Genomic DNA, 13,833 nt, shown 5'->3' with positions numbered 1-13,833 from the left:
ATTAAACATAATACCTAGACAAACAGCCAGGTGGTGCTTCCCAATATTCTCATAGCTACTGGGATGAACTGAAATTTCTGTAAGGAAAACAAATCTTGAGTTTCTCTAGTTTTGTGAATTTATATTTCACATGGACTTGAAGAATGGAACACATTCAGAATGACTTTTTCTAAAGTGGGAAAACAAAAGCAAAACACAAGGGTTGGGAAAGCAAACTGATGGATAAATAGACAAGAAGCAAAATCAATACATCATTACTGTGTGTCTTTTGTTCCATTAATAATCATGCATTTGTTTAAGTTTTGCAAAACTTATCTCTGGGTAAATGTGTGCAGAGCTAATAAGCAAATAGATTACATATATATTTTGTTGTTTAGTCACTAAATCCGACTCTTTTGTGACCCTGTAAACTGTATCCTGCCGGAGAAGGCAATGGCACCCCACTCCAGCACTCTTGCCTGGAAAATCCTATGAACAAAGGAGCCTGGTAGGCTGCAGTCCATGGGGTCGCTAAGAGTCGGACACGACTGAGCAACTTCCCTTTCACTTTTCACTTTCATGCATTGGAGAAGGAAATGGCAACCCACTCCAGTGTTCTTGCCTGGAGAATCCCAGAGACAGGGGAGCCTGGTGGGCTGCCGTCTATGGGGTCGCACAGAGTCGGACACGACTGAAGTGACTTAGCAGCAAACTATCGTACCAGGTTCATTTGTCCATGGAATTCTCCAGGCAAGAATACTGGAGTGGGTTGCCATGCCCTCTTCCAGGGATTTTCCTAACCCAGGGATCAAACCCATGTCTCCTGCATTGACAAGCAGATTCTTTACCAATAAGCCATCAGTGAAGCCCTATGTATACACACAAGTACATGTATGTGTGTATATATACACACAGTCTATGCATTTGTATACACATAATCTATGTGGCATATATGCAGATGCCATTTTCCTTAATAAAGCCAAATCTAGGACTGTCAAGGTTCCCCCTATAGGAAGATAGTCCTATATGAATTAACCAAGTGAGCCAGAAGTCACCCTGAATTTCCTTGGCTTCTCTTTTTTCTCTTTCCCACTTGTGGGAACTAACCTTAGGGAAAGAGGGATGCTGTGGTCCATTTTTATAATCTTATTCATTACTAGATTCAAAGAACTTTCCTTTGATTCCTTCTGAAGCATAAACTCTTCTTTTGATTCCTTCAAACCTCCTTCTAGAGTTCTAAAAAGTACCAAATGGAAAGTGAAAGGGGAGCACTCAGACAGGAAATAAAGGCAGTGACCCCCAAACAGAGCACTGGGATTTAGAAGCATCCATTTTGGGTAAGACTCTCTAACTCTCCATGAGATTTCGAGGAAAAAGGCCTTCTCATTTTCAGGTTCTCAGTTTATTTCTAAGGGGCACCATTTTTAATATTCACACTCCTTTTGGGCTCAAATAAACTGATTTCTTTCACAGTGATGATGGAGAGAGAGTCACTTCTTCTTTTTCACCTGTAGCTTAGCTTTCTGCTTCATCCTAAGTGATTGGCAAAGGAATGACTTCATCTGCAAGACCCTACCCTTTCTTCAGCACGTGAGAAGTCACTTCGGTTGTGTCCAATTCAGGACCACAGCCTGCCAGGATCCTCTGTCCATGGAATTCTCCAGGCAAGAATACTGGAGTGGGTTGAGGTTTCCTCCTCCAGGGGATCTTCCTAAGCCAGGTCTCTTTTTTCTCCCACAGTGGGAGGTGGGTTCTTTACCACTAGCGCCACCTGTTCAGCTGAGCTCAGTCACGTCCGACTCGTTGTCACCCCATGAACTGCAGCACACCATGCTCCCCTGTTCATCACCAACTCCTGGAGCTTGCTCAAACTCATGTCCATCGAATTGGTGATGCCATCCAATCATCTCATACTCTGTTGTCCCCTTCTCATGCCTTCAATCTTTCCCAGCATCAGGGGAAGTCCCTCTTCTAGCACGAGAATATCTAAATCCAGTAGGTAACACAGGAACCTGGTTATCAGTGAAAAAACAGATTAACCTCAAAGCAGAAAGTAACATGAATTACAAACTCAAATCATACACTGAGAGTATAGTAAAATCATTGCAAACTAATTATTTCCTTTAGTTAGGAATTCAATAGGACATCCCTTTAAACCATCAATTATCCTTACTAAGATGCACTGGAATGGGTAAATTTAACTCAGATGACCATTATATCTACTACTGTGGGCAGGAATCCCTTAGAAGAAGTGGAGTAGCCATCATGGTCAACAAAAGAGTCCGAAATGCAGTACTCGGATGCAATCTCAAAAATGACAGAATGATCTCTGTTTGTTTCCAAGGAAAACTGTTCAGTATCACGGTAATCCAAGTCTATGCCCCAACCAGTAATGCTGAAGAGCTGAAGTTGAACAATTCTATGAAGACCTACAAGACCTTCTAGAACTAACACCCAAAAAAAGATGTCTTTTTCATTATAGGGGACTGGAATGCAAAAGTAGGAAGTCAAGAAACACCTGGAGTAATGGGGAAATTTGGCCTTGGAGTACAGAATGAAGCAGGGAAAAGGCTAATAGAGTTCTGCCAAGAGAATGCACCGGTCATAGAAAACACCATCTTCCAACAACACGAGAAGGCTCTACACATGGACATCACCAGATGGTCGACATCAAAATCAGACTGATCATATTCTTTGCAGCCAAAGATGGAGAAGCTCTATACAATCAGCAAAAACAAGACCGGGAGCTGACTGTGGCTCAGATTATGAACTTCTTATTGCCAGATTGAGACTGAAATTGAAGAAAGTGGAGAAAATCACTACACTATTCAGGTATGACCTAAAATAAATCCCTTATGACTATACAGTGGAAGTGAGAAATAGATTTAAGGGACTAGATCTGATAGAGTGCCGATGGATGGAGGTTCATGACATTGTACAGGAGACAGGAATCAAGACCATCCCCAAGAAAAGAAATGCAAAAAAGCAAAATGGCTGTCTGAGGAGGCCTTACAAATAGCTGTGAAAAGAAAGGAACCAAAAAGCAAAGGAGAAAAGGAAAGATATACCCATTTGAATGCAGAATTTCAAAGAATAGCAAGGAGAGATAAGAAAGCCTTCCTCAGTGATCAATGCAAAGAAATAGAGGAAAACAATAGAATGGAAAAGACTACCAATCTCTTCAAGAAAATTACAGACATCAAGGGAACATTTCATGCAAAGATGGGCTCAATAAATGACAGAAATGGTAGGGATCTAACAGAAACAGAAGATATTAAAAAGAGGTGGCAAGAATACACAGAAGAACTGTACAAAAAAGATCTTTAGGACCCAAATAATCACAATGGTGTGGTCACTCACCTAGAGCCAGACATCCTGGAATGTGAAGTCAAGTGGGCCTTAGAAAGCATCACTACGAACAAAGCTAGCAGAGGTGATGGAATTCCAGCTGAGCTATTTCAAATGCTGAAAGACGATGCTGTGAAACTGCCACACTCAATATGCCAGCAAATTTGGAAAACTCAGCAGTGGCCACAGGACTGGAAAAAGTCAGTTTTCATTCCAATCCCAAAGAAAGGCAATGCCAAAGAATGCTCAAACTACTGCACAATTGCACTCATCTCACATGCTAGTAAAGTAATGCTTAAAATTCTCCAAGCCAGGTTTCAGCAATATGTGAACTGTGAAATTCCAGATGTTCAAGCTGGTTTTAGAAAAGGCAGAGGAACCAGAGATCAAATTGCCAACATCCGCTGGATCATGGAAAAAGCAAGAGAGTTCCAGAAAAACATCTATTTCTGCTTTATTGACTATGTCAAAGCCTTTGACTGTGTGGATCACAATAAACTGTGGGAAATTCTGAAAGAGATGGGAATACCAGACCACCTGACCTGCCTCTTGAGAAACCTATATGCAGGTCAGGAAGCAACAGTTAGAACTGGACGTGGAACAACAAACTGGTTCCAAATAGGAAAAGGAGTACGTCAAGGCTGTACATTGTCACCCTGCTTATTTAACTTCTATGCAGAGTACATCATGAGAAATGCTGGGCTGGAGGAAGCACAAGCTGGAATCAAGATTGTTGGGAGAAATATCAATAATCTCAGATATGCAGATGACACCACCTTTATGGCAGAAAGTGAAGAGGAGCTAAAGAGCCTCTTGATGAAAGTGAAAGAGAAGAGTTGAAAAGTTGGCTTAAAGCCCAACATTCAGAAAACTAAGATCATGGCATCCAGTCCCATCATTTCATGGCAAATAGATGGGGAAACAGTGGCTGACTTTATTTTTCTGGGCTCCAAAGTCACTGCAGAAGGTGACTGCAGCCATGAAACTAAAATACGCTTGCTCCTTGGAACGAAAGTTATGAACAACCTAGATAGCATATTAAAAATCAGAAACATTACTTTGCCAACAAAGGTCTGTCTAGTCAAGGCTATGGTTTTTCCAGTGGTCATGTATGGATGTGAGAGCTGGACTGTGAAGAAAGCTGAGTGCTGAAGTATTGATGCCTTTGAACTGTGGTGTTGGAGAAGACTCTTGAGAGTCCCTTGGACAGCAAGGGGATTCAACCAGTCCATCCTGAAGGAAATCAGTCCTGGGTGTTCATTGGAAGGACTGATGCTGAAGCTGAAACTCCAATACTTTGGCCACCTGATGCGAATTGCTGACTCATTTGAAAAGACCCTGATGCTGGGAAAGATTAAGGGCAGGAGGAGAAGAGGATGACAGAGAATGAGATGGCTGGATGGCATCACCGACTTGATGGACATGGGTTTGGGTGGACTCTGGGAGTTGGTGATGGATAGGAAAGCCTGGCATGCTGCTGTTCATGGGGTCACAAAGAGTTGGATACAACTGAGCAACTGAACTGCACTGAACTATCCTTATTTTGATGTTATCATTGTAATTATCATTACAGGGACCTTAAAATTAAGACTAAAGATGCTCGACATTTCAGAGAGGTCTGACTTCTAGGGAGCTGATGTCCTCTGATGCTGGATGGTGTCAGCAAAGTTCATCTCTCCTATAAACCTAATTGGTAAAGATTTCATGGTAATTTAACTACTGAATGCAAGTTTCCAGTTGTTTTGAATCAGGAAAGTGAAAGTGTTACTCGCTCAGTCATGTCCGACTCACGTGACCCAATAGACTATAGCCTAGCAGTGTACTCTGTCCCAGGGAATTTTCCAGGCAAGAATACTGGAATGGGTTGCCATGCCCTCCTCCAGGGGATCTTCTGAACTCAGGGATTGAACCTGGGTCTCCTGCACTGTGGACAAACTGTTTACCATCTGAGCCACCAGGGAAGCCCATTGAATCAGAGGAAAATATACAATCTCAGTTCCTGGGACAGGGAGTGAGAGTAGTTGGTTTTAAGCAGAGGGGTTAAAGGCAAGTTCTGCAAAGTCTGCATTAGGATATACGATGGACACACAGGTAAAACATTAGAGACACAGGTTAACTGAGCAAGGAAACAATCCTGGCTTCATTATGGAGACCAAACCTAGAACCACCACGGCCAACTCTAGAGAGAACTGGCAGGGCAGAAGGAATTCTACTGGAAGGAGAGGGAGGGTGCACAGTAGCTTTTGCTTCTGTGATGGGGTCTAGAGAGCCTGGACTTGGCTTCTTGCCCCAAATGAGGCAGGGAAGTCCAGAATGCACACGGCCCACTTTACAGGGATCTGAGTTTCTCAGGCTCTTCTGCACCACTGGGGACTTTGCTAGTAGATGGGGACCCCAAGGAGGCTCTTGGAAACAAGTGTGAGCTACAGGCTCACCTACGGAACAGAGGGTAGAGCCTGTTTTACCAAAAGTACGTGGACTGAGGGGAAGAACTGGCTGGCTGTCAAGAGGAAAGTCTGCAAACCCAAAAAACACAAAACAGAGATTTCTACAGTCACAACTGCTGAGGATCAGCTAATGATTCATTAACCAACTAGTTAGGACCCCAGGTACAGTGACTCATCAGCTTTGACTACCTCTGATCCATCACTCTTTTGCGATGTGGTCAAGATCTCTGTGCCGGAACCCACTCTGGTACAAATGGGGTAGGGGATGTCGTATTAGAAATGAGTTGCTATTCGAGAAATGCAATCGTTCACTCCTACTAGTGATGCTGAAGACAGAGGGCAAAATGAGTAATCTGGGCTCCTGGAAAATCAATACGTGCACAGACAAGTATTGTGTGTAAACTGTACTTTCCTTTTAACTGATAAAAGGAATCCTGAAAAGCAGGCTTTCACAAAACAAACAAAATCCTTTCTGCAGGGACATCTTCTCTTCCATCTTCTGATTGTGTGTCCTGGCCAGGAGGGCCGAGGTCTCAACGTGCCCTCCCTCCTTGCCCCTCACTGGCCTCTGCTCCCACCTCACTAGGTCCCTTCCCTCGCCCGGTCCCTTAGCAGGGCATCCCCAGGATCTGCGCCTCGGTCTTTCCCACCAGACAGCTCACGGCCTCTCTGCCTTCATCACTTTCTCCATGTCTCTGACTCCCAAGGGCCATTCTCAGCTCTAACCTTGGTGCCCCTGACGGCAGGAGCTGAGGTGCCAGCAGAGAGGCAGTGGTGGTAACAGTGGGCCCTTCCCTAAGCCAGGAAATGTCCCAAAGACCTCAAGGTCTTAACATATTTCACCTTACAACTTTATCAGGAAGGTGCTTTTACGATTCCTGTTTTAAATACATGGACACCGAGGGCAGGCAGGTGAACATCACACCTGGAATCATGACTGGCTAAGAGTCATTTCCCCCATGTATTGGATGCCCTTTATAACCCAGACCTCCTCTCCTCCTCCCGTGGGAGGGGAGAGCAGGCAGGGCTGCCCAAGATCATCACCTGGGGTCAGAGGGGAGAACGTGTGCATCTCTACTTAACTGATGCAACCGAGCAAAACACAGCAGTTCAGAACTATCATATTTTCTCTACACACTGGTGCTGGCCTCTCACTGGGCCCACATTTCAGATGACGGTGTCTTTTTTACTGGAAGTCACAACATGCCAAGAATGACAGTGAGCACTGCAGACAGTGACTGCAGCCATGGAATTAAAAGATGCTTGCTGCTTGGAAGAAAAGCTATGACAAACCTAGACAGCATATTAAAAAGCAACAAAGGTCCGCATAGTCAAAGCTATGGTTTGCCAACAAAAGTCTACATAGTCAAAGCTACGGTTCTTCCAGTAGTCATGTATGGATGTGAGACGTGGACCATAAAGAAGGCTAAATGCTGAAGAATTGATACTTTTCAACTGTGGTGCTGGAGAAGATTCTTGACAATTCCTTGGATAGCAAGGAGATCAAACCAGGCAGTCCTAAAGGAAATCAACCCTGAATATTCATTAGCAGAACTGATGCTGAAGGTGAAGCTTCGATACCTTGGCCACTTGGTGTGAATAGCCAACTCACTGGCAAAGAACATTGATGCTGGAGTTTGCTCAGATTTCTGCCCATTGACTCAAGAGTCGGTGATGCTATCTAACCATTTTTATATGGTTTTTTGTAGTAATCCTTCCTAAGGACCACTTGACTTCACACTCCAGGATGTCTGGCTCTAGGTGAGCGATCATACCATCATGGTTATCCCGGTCATTAAGACCTTTTCTGTATGATTCTTCTGTGTATTTCTGCCACCTCTTAATCTCTTCTGCTTCTGTTTGGCCCTTACCATTTCTGTCCTTTATCATGCCCGTCCTTGCATGAAATGTTCCCTTGACATCTCCAATTTTTTGAGGAGATCTCTGGTCTTTCCCATTCTATTAGGTAAGGTAAGGTAAGGTGAAGTCACTCAGTCGTGTCCGACTCTTTGCAACCCCATGGACTGTAACCTACTAGGCTTCTCCGTCCGTGGGATTCTCCAGGCAAGAATACTGGAGTGGATTGCCATTTCCTTCTCCATTCTATTGCTTTCCTCTAATTCTTTGCATCATTCATATAAAGTGTTCTTATCTCTCCTTACTATTCTCTGGAATTTTGCATTCAGTTGGGCATATCTTTTTTCCCTTTCTCCTTGCCTTTCACTTCTTTCCTCAGCTATCTGTAAAGCCGCCTTGGACAACCATTTTGCCTTCTTGCATTTCTTTTTCTTTGGGATGGTTCTGGTTACTGCCTCCTGAATGATGTTAACAACTTCCATCCACAGTTCTTCAGGCACTCTATCCACCAGATCTAATTCCTTGACTCTATTGTTACTTCCGCCGAATAATCATAAGGGATTTTATTTAGGTCATAGAGTAATTGCCCTCTACTCTTCCCCAGTTGTGTACTGGACATCTTCCAACCCGAGGGGCTTATCTTCCCATGTCATATCTTTTTGTCTTCTCATACTGGTCATGAACCATCCCTTTCATGAATCACAGCCTTGTTGTTGTGAAGGGGCTTGCATAACTCAATGAAGCTATGAGCCACCATGGAAACTGCAACCTAGATTTTCCTAATGGTATTAATGGGGCTTCCCAGGTGGCTTAGCTGTAAAGAATCCACCTGCCAAAGTAGAAGATGCGGGTTTGATCCCTGGATTTGGAAAGTCCCCTGGAGAAGGTAATAGCAACCTACTCTAATACTCTTGCCTGGGAAATCCCATGGACAGAAGAGTCTGGTGGGTTGCAGTCCATGGGACCAGAAAAGAGTTGGACATGACTTAGTGAGTAAACAACAACAATGATATTTATAAGCAGTATTTCTTAATAATATCTACTAATATAAAATCCAATGATAATTTTAGTAAGACACTAGGTAATTCTTTAAAAGCTCATAGTTTTAGATTATTGGTCAAATACTGTGGCTTGAAGCTAAACATGGAGAACATGTTTGAGAGAGCCAAGTGAAAGTCCAGTTGCTAACTTGGGCTCAAATTCAGCATCAAGGATGTGTCACTGTATTTATTTATCTGTTACAATGAATAACAAAAAGAATATAGAGTTTCATTGTGAATCATGTTTGCAGAATGTTAGATTCCTTTATCATGTCTGAAAACCTGCTTTTGAGATGGTGTACATCAAGGATTAAAATACCCTGAAACAGGATTAATTAAACTTGACCAAAAGATGCTATTCGTGATGCAGCCTTCACATTAAGCTACGTCAGTAAATGTATTAGCCATAACTTTTTCTTCTTTCATGGACAAGAATATTTTTAATACCATCAGTATGCCAGGTACATGAGTATTGCTTTTGTTCTGGTTATTGCATCAATCAAATTTTCTAAATAAAGATGCTAAGAATGATCACTTCCAATGTTACTGAGTCCTTTCATATAAGTTCATTTTAAGATTTATACAACCTACATGTTTAAAAACAGCATGTATTAAACTCAGTATTTGGCATAGCACCAACAACATAGTAGCTGTGATGATACTTAAGAAATTCACATCTTATGGAAGATAATATGCAATTAACAAATAGTTCTCAGCATAGGCTGCTATGAAGTAAATATTATATAAAAACTTTTCAAAGTGATTGCTGACTTAGGGAAATCAAATTCTATCACCTCTTTGTATAAAAGTTTTTTGTGCATTTTTTGTTGGAATACACAAGAGCAGTTAAAAGTGGAAAGTCTGAAGTTTTGCTCCGATCTATATGATTCAGCTAAGCAAGCTTAAAAAAGCTAGCTACTTAGGATGAATCCTTTCATATTCTATGACTTAGAAAAATTCTTCTAAAAATTAAAAAAGAATACATATATGTAATTTCATATATGTATATATATAAACTGAATCACTTTGCTGAACAACTGAAACTAACATAACACTGTAAATTAACTATATTTGAATTTTAAAAAAATAGCCTAAATATATACATACACATAAGTCATCAAAACACCAAAAGGAAAAAAAAAAGATAACAGGAATCTTCTGGTTTCCAGTCTAATGACTGAATTGGGGCTATCTTGATTTCAAATTCTTATTTTGAAATAGGAGGTTTGCTTCAAAATTCCTCATTGAGATTCGTTAATAGAAAAAAGACACTGGTCTGCAGTAAGATGAATAAGTCACATTTTAGAAAAGAAAGAAAGAGAAAACAAAGCAAAGACCACACATGCCACAAGCAATTATCAGACGGACCAGACCTGTTTAGACAATCTGTATCAGTACCTTCATTCGCTCCTACACATAGCAAACTGGCGCTCTCCCTCCTCCTCCAAGAGAATCATGAAAGAGGGTATGCAATTTCCATTTTCTTTTTATAAATATAAATGTCCATGCAAATATGTGCCTAAGAGTGTGGAGTCTAGCCTGCATATACATGGGTCAATTTTTCCAATTCTCCACTTATTTAAGGCACAAAATGTGTGGATATCAGTTTCCTCCCACAAAGGAGAATTACATCAAAGACGTAAGGAAAAGTGCTTTGAGAATTGTAATGTGCTCTAAAAATATGTTTGCAATGGTAAAGAGGCTTACATGGTTGGCTATTTAATAAGACATAAAAAACTTTAACACACTGTCTCCAAAAATGTATGTATAAAAGTTAGAAAGAAGCCTAAAAGCTGGAAAAGTTTAAATCATAAATTATAATGCTGAGATAAACTACTCTGAACCCCAGACATAAGAGATATTGGTTCTAGTAACACTCACTTAGGAAGGACCAAAGTTCATTCTTCAAAAGAAGATGCAAAAATGCTATCATAAAAGAAGCATTAGATTGTGGACTACAATTTTAGACTTGGGATGTCTCAATTAAATCTGAACATTCGGACACATTCCTTTATTAAAAAAAAAAAACTCTACAAGAAAGGCATTATTGTATTTTATATACTCATTTCATATGATGCCAGGTTATTAGTTCTCTTTACACTAAGCCATAATTATTCAATTCCGGTTCTAGATCTGGTTCTGTTTCTTTTGCTCGTATCTGACCTTAGGATGGTGGTACAATATTTTTTTTCAGAAGTGACATCTATTTAAAGCCAATGCTTAGCATTCTTTTTTTTTTTTTAATGGAAGATAATTGCTTTACCGTGTTGTGATGGTTTCTGCTATACGACAATGTTAATCAGCCCTAAATACATATACATATATATGTGTGTGTGTATATATATATTTCCTTTCTCCTGAGCCTCCATCCCGGCCCCCATATCCCACCCTCCAGGTCATCAGAGAAGGCCAGGCTAGCTTCCCGGTGCTATACAGAAGTGTCCCAGCAGCTGCCTTACACACGTAGTATATATACATGTCAGTGCTACTCTCTCAAATCATCCTAACACCTCCTTCCCTCATTGTGTCCACCAAGTCGGTTTTCTGCGTCTGCATCTCTATTCCTGCCCTGCAAACAGGTTCATCAGTACCATTTTCTAGATTCCATGTGTGTGTGTCCTAAGTCGATTCAGTCGTATTTGACTCTTTGTGATCCTATGGACTGCTGCCTACCACGCTCCTCTGTCCATGGGGAATCTCCATGCAAGAATACTGGAGTGGGTTGCCATTCCCTTCTCTAAGGGATCTTCCCAACCCGGCAATCAAAACCACATCTCTTATGTTTCCTGCATCACAGGCAGGTTCTTTACCACTGGTGACACCTGGGAAGGTCCCTAGATTCCTTATGTATGTGCGCGCGTTAGTTGCTCAGTCATGTCCGACTCTGCGACCCCATGAAGTATACAGCCCACCAGGCTCCTCTGTCCATGGAATTCTCCAGGCAAGAATGCCAGAGTGGGTTGCCATTCCCCTCTCCAGGGGATCTTCTCAACCCAGGGATCGAACCCAGGTCTCCTGCACTGGAGGCAGAATCTTTACCGTATGAGCCCCCAGGGAAGCCTAGATTCCACACGTATGAGTGAATATACAATATTTGTTTTTCTTTCTGACATTAGCATTCTTAAAAATAACATAGTAAACTTGCAATTCATATAACACTGATTTGGATATAAGTTTCCACCTACAAAGGATGAGTGGCCAATATACTCTTATTCACTCTCATTTCTGACAGGTGTTTCTCTTTCTTGGTTTATAGTGGGCACTCATTAAATATATGTCACATAATCCATAACTTGAAAAGATGGTAGTCTGATGACGATATGCTGAAAGAAGAAAAAAGGCTATAAAAGGGATAGCAATATAAAATGAAAAGGATATGTCATTTAATAAAAGTATAGCACATTTAATACATACTATGAAATAAAGAAGCTAAGCTGTAGTGAGAGAAACATAAATTTGGATTCCTATTAGGCCAAATTCCCCTAATGTGAAAATTTAAAAACCTCTTCACTGAAGATTATATACTTATCCTCAATTTATATTTTAAATGTTAAATAAAGCACTGCCAATTCAATTATGTATTTTCCTATTTAGCGTTTCCTAAAGAGTATGCTAATGTTCTATTTCCACATGTTTTCAATAACATATTTAGAAAGAATATTTAAAAACAGAGAGCTCTGGAGAAGGGATAGATTGGGGGTTTTGGATCAGCAGATGCAAACTATTATATACATGATGGATAAACAAGTTCCTACTATATGGCACAGAGAACTATATTCAATATACTGTGATAAACCACAATGGAAATGAATATAAAAAAGATTATATACATATGCATAATTGAATCACTTTGCTATACAGCAGAAACTAACATATTGTAAATGAACTACATCCCAGTATAGCAAAATTTCAAGATAAATAAATAGAGAGCATTATGTTATCTGAAGAGCATTGTACCCACACTTGCCAAGAATACCAAAGGATTTAGGGCAAGTTTCTGGACAAAAACGATAGAGATCCTTGTTTCGACTGAAAGCCTAGAGGAGCAGGATGCTGAATAATGCAAATATAAGAATTTTTCTTATTTCTAGTAATTAACAGTGAACACTTACTATAATTCTCCTTTACAATGGAGGTTTTACCTCATACTATATTTAACATAAGCCCTCCAAGTAGGCTTGAATTGTGCTAAAGAAGCTATCTTAAAGAATACCATAAACCAGTCCCATTCTGCCTTTTAAGTATGTAGAGGTGATTTCTTTTTACAAAAGAATCTATGCAAACCCCTCAATACAGTACACTCATATTGTGTGCTGTAGAAAATACCTGAAAATTCCTTGAGATGAATTTTAAGTATACCACCAGAATCAAGTCAGATGCCTGCTATAAAGACATACCAGGAACCTGACATATCTATAGTATTCACAGATGCAGATATATATTTATGGGACCCTGCATAAATCAAATGCCTATGAATCAAACATCATTTAACTCTACAGGAATTCAATTCCAATTTCAGAAATAGAGCATCACTAAAGCCTTGGCCACTGTTGAAACAAGAAAGCAAAAAAAAAAAAATATTATCAATAATAACAACTTCTTTAATACATTATATTCAAATTTTTAATCAATGTCGAAAACAACTTCAGCCAATGTTTATTTTCAGACACAAAAATGAAGGTAACAAAGGTTTTCTAAATTTCCAATTTTTAGTGTAACCTGGTAAAAATTTTCAATTTTTAGTATAACCTGTATACCACTTTTCAGTCATGAATGGAAACATACAAGGTGACAAAGCATGCTTCTCCTGAGACAAGAAAATACCTAGACCACCCTGTCTGAAGTCAAACGATACAACCTCCCATCCTGTTTCTACTGCATCACAGAAAGCTGTTCCAGATCTCACAACTAGCTGAAACCCTCAAGCACCTACAAATGTTCCGATCAAAAGATAGTCTTTGCTACTGAACTGCAGAAGGTACTAGAGATCCATGACCAACATCCATATTCCAAATCAAACAGAAGATGATGAGTGTCAACCAAAGTCAACCCTTTCATCCTCAGCCAGAGGCATGGATGCAATCAAGTGATGCAAAAAAACCCAAAAAACAAAAAACGATCATGCAGTCACAGGTCTGGTTGGAATACCTCTTTAGCAGCGG

General features: G+C 40.5%; 1 protein-coding gene across 1 annotated transcript in view; it reads right to left on the bottom strand.

Moving 5' to 3' along the window:
- Positions 1-13,833, bottom strand: part of CTNND2 (catenin delta 2) — a 932,875-nt gene that overhangs the window by 415,440 nt on the left and 503,602 nt on the right. The gene's annotated exons all lie outside the window — the stretch shown is intronic.

The sequence above is a fragment of the Budorcas taxicolor genome, chromosome 20 (assembly GCF_023091745.1).
Source record: "Budorcas taxicolor isolate Tak-1 chromosome 20, Takin1.1, whole genome shotgun sequence".
Classification (NCBI taxonomy): Eukaryota; Metazoa; Chordata; class Mammalia; order Artiodactyla; family Bovidae; genus Budorcas; species Budorcas taxicolor.
The sequence above is the reverse complement of the archived record's forward strand: the minus strand, read 5'-3'. Positions and strand labels throughout refer to the sequence as shown.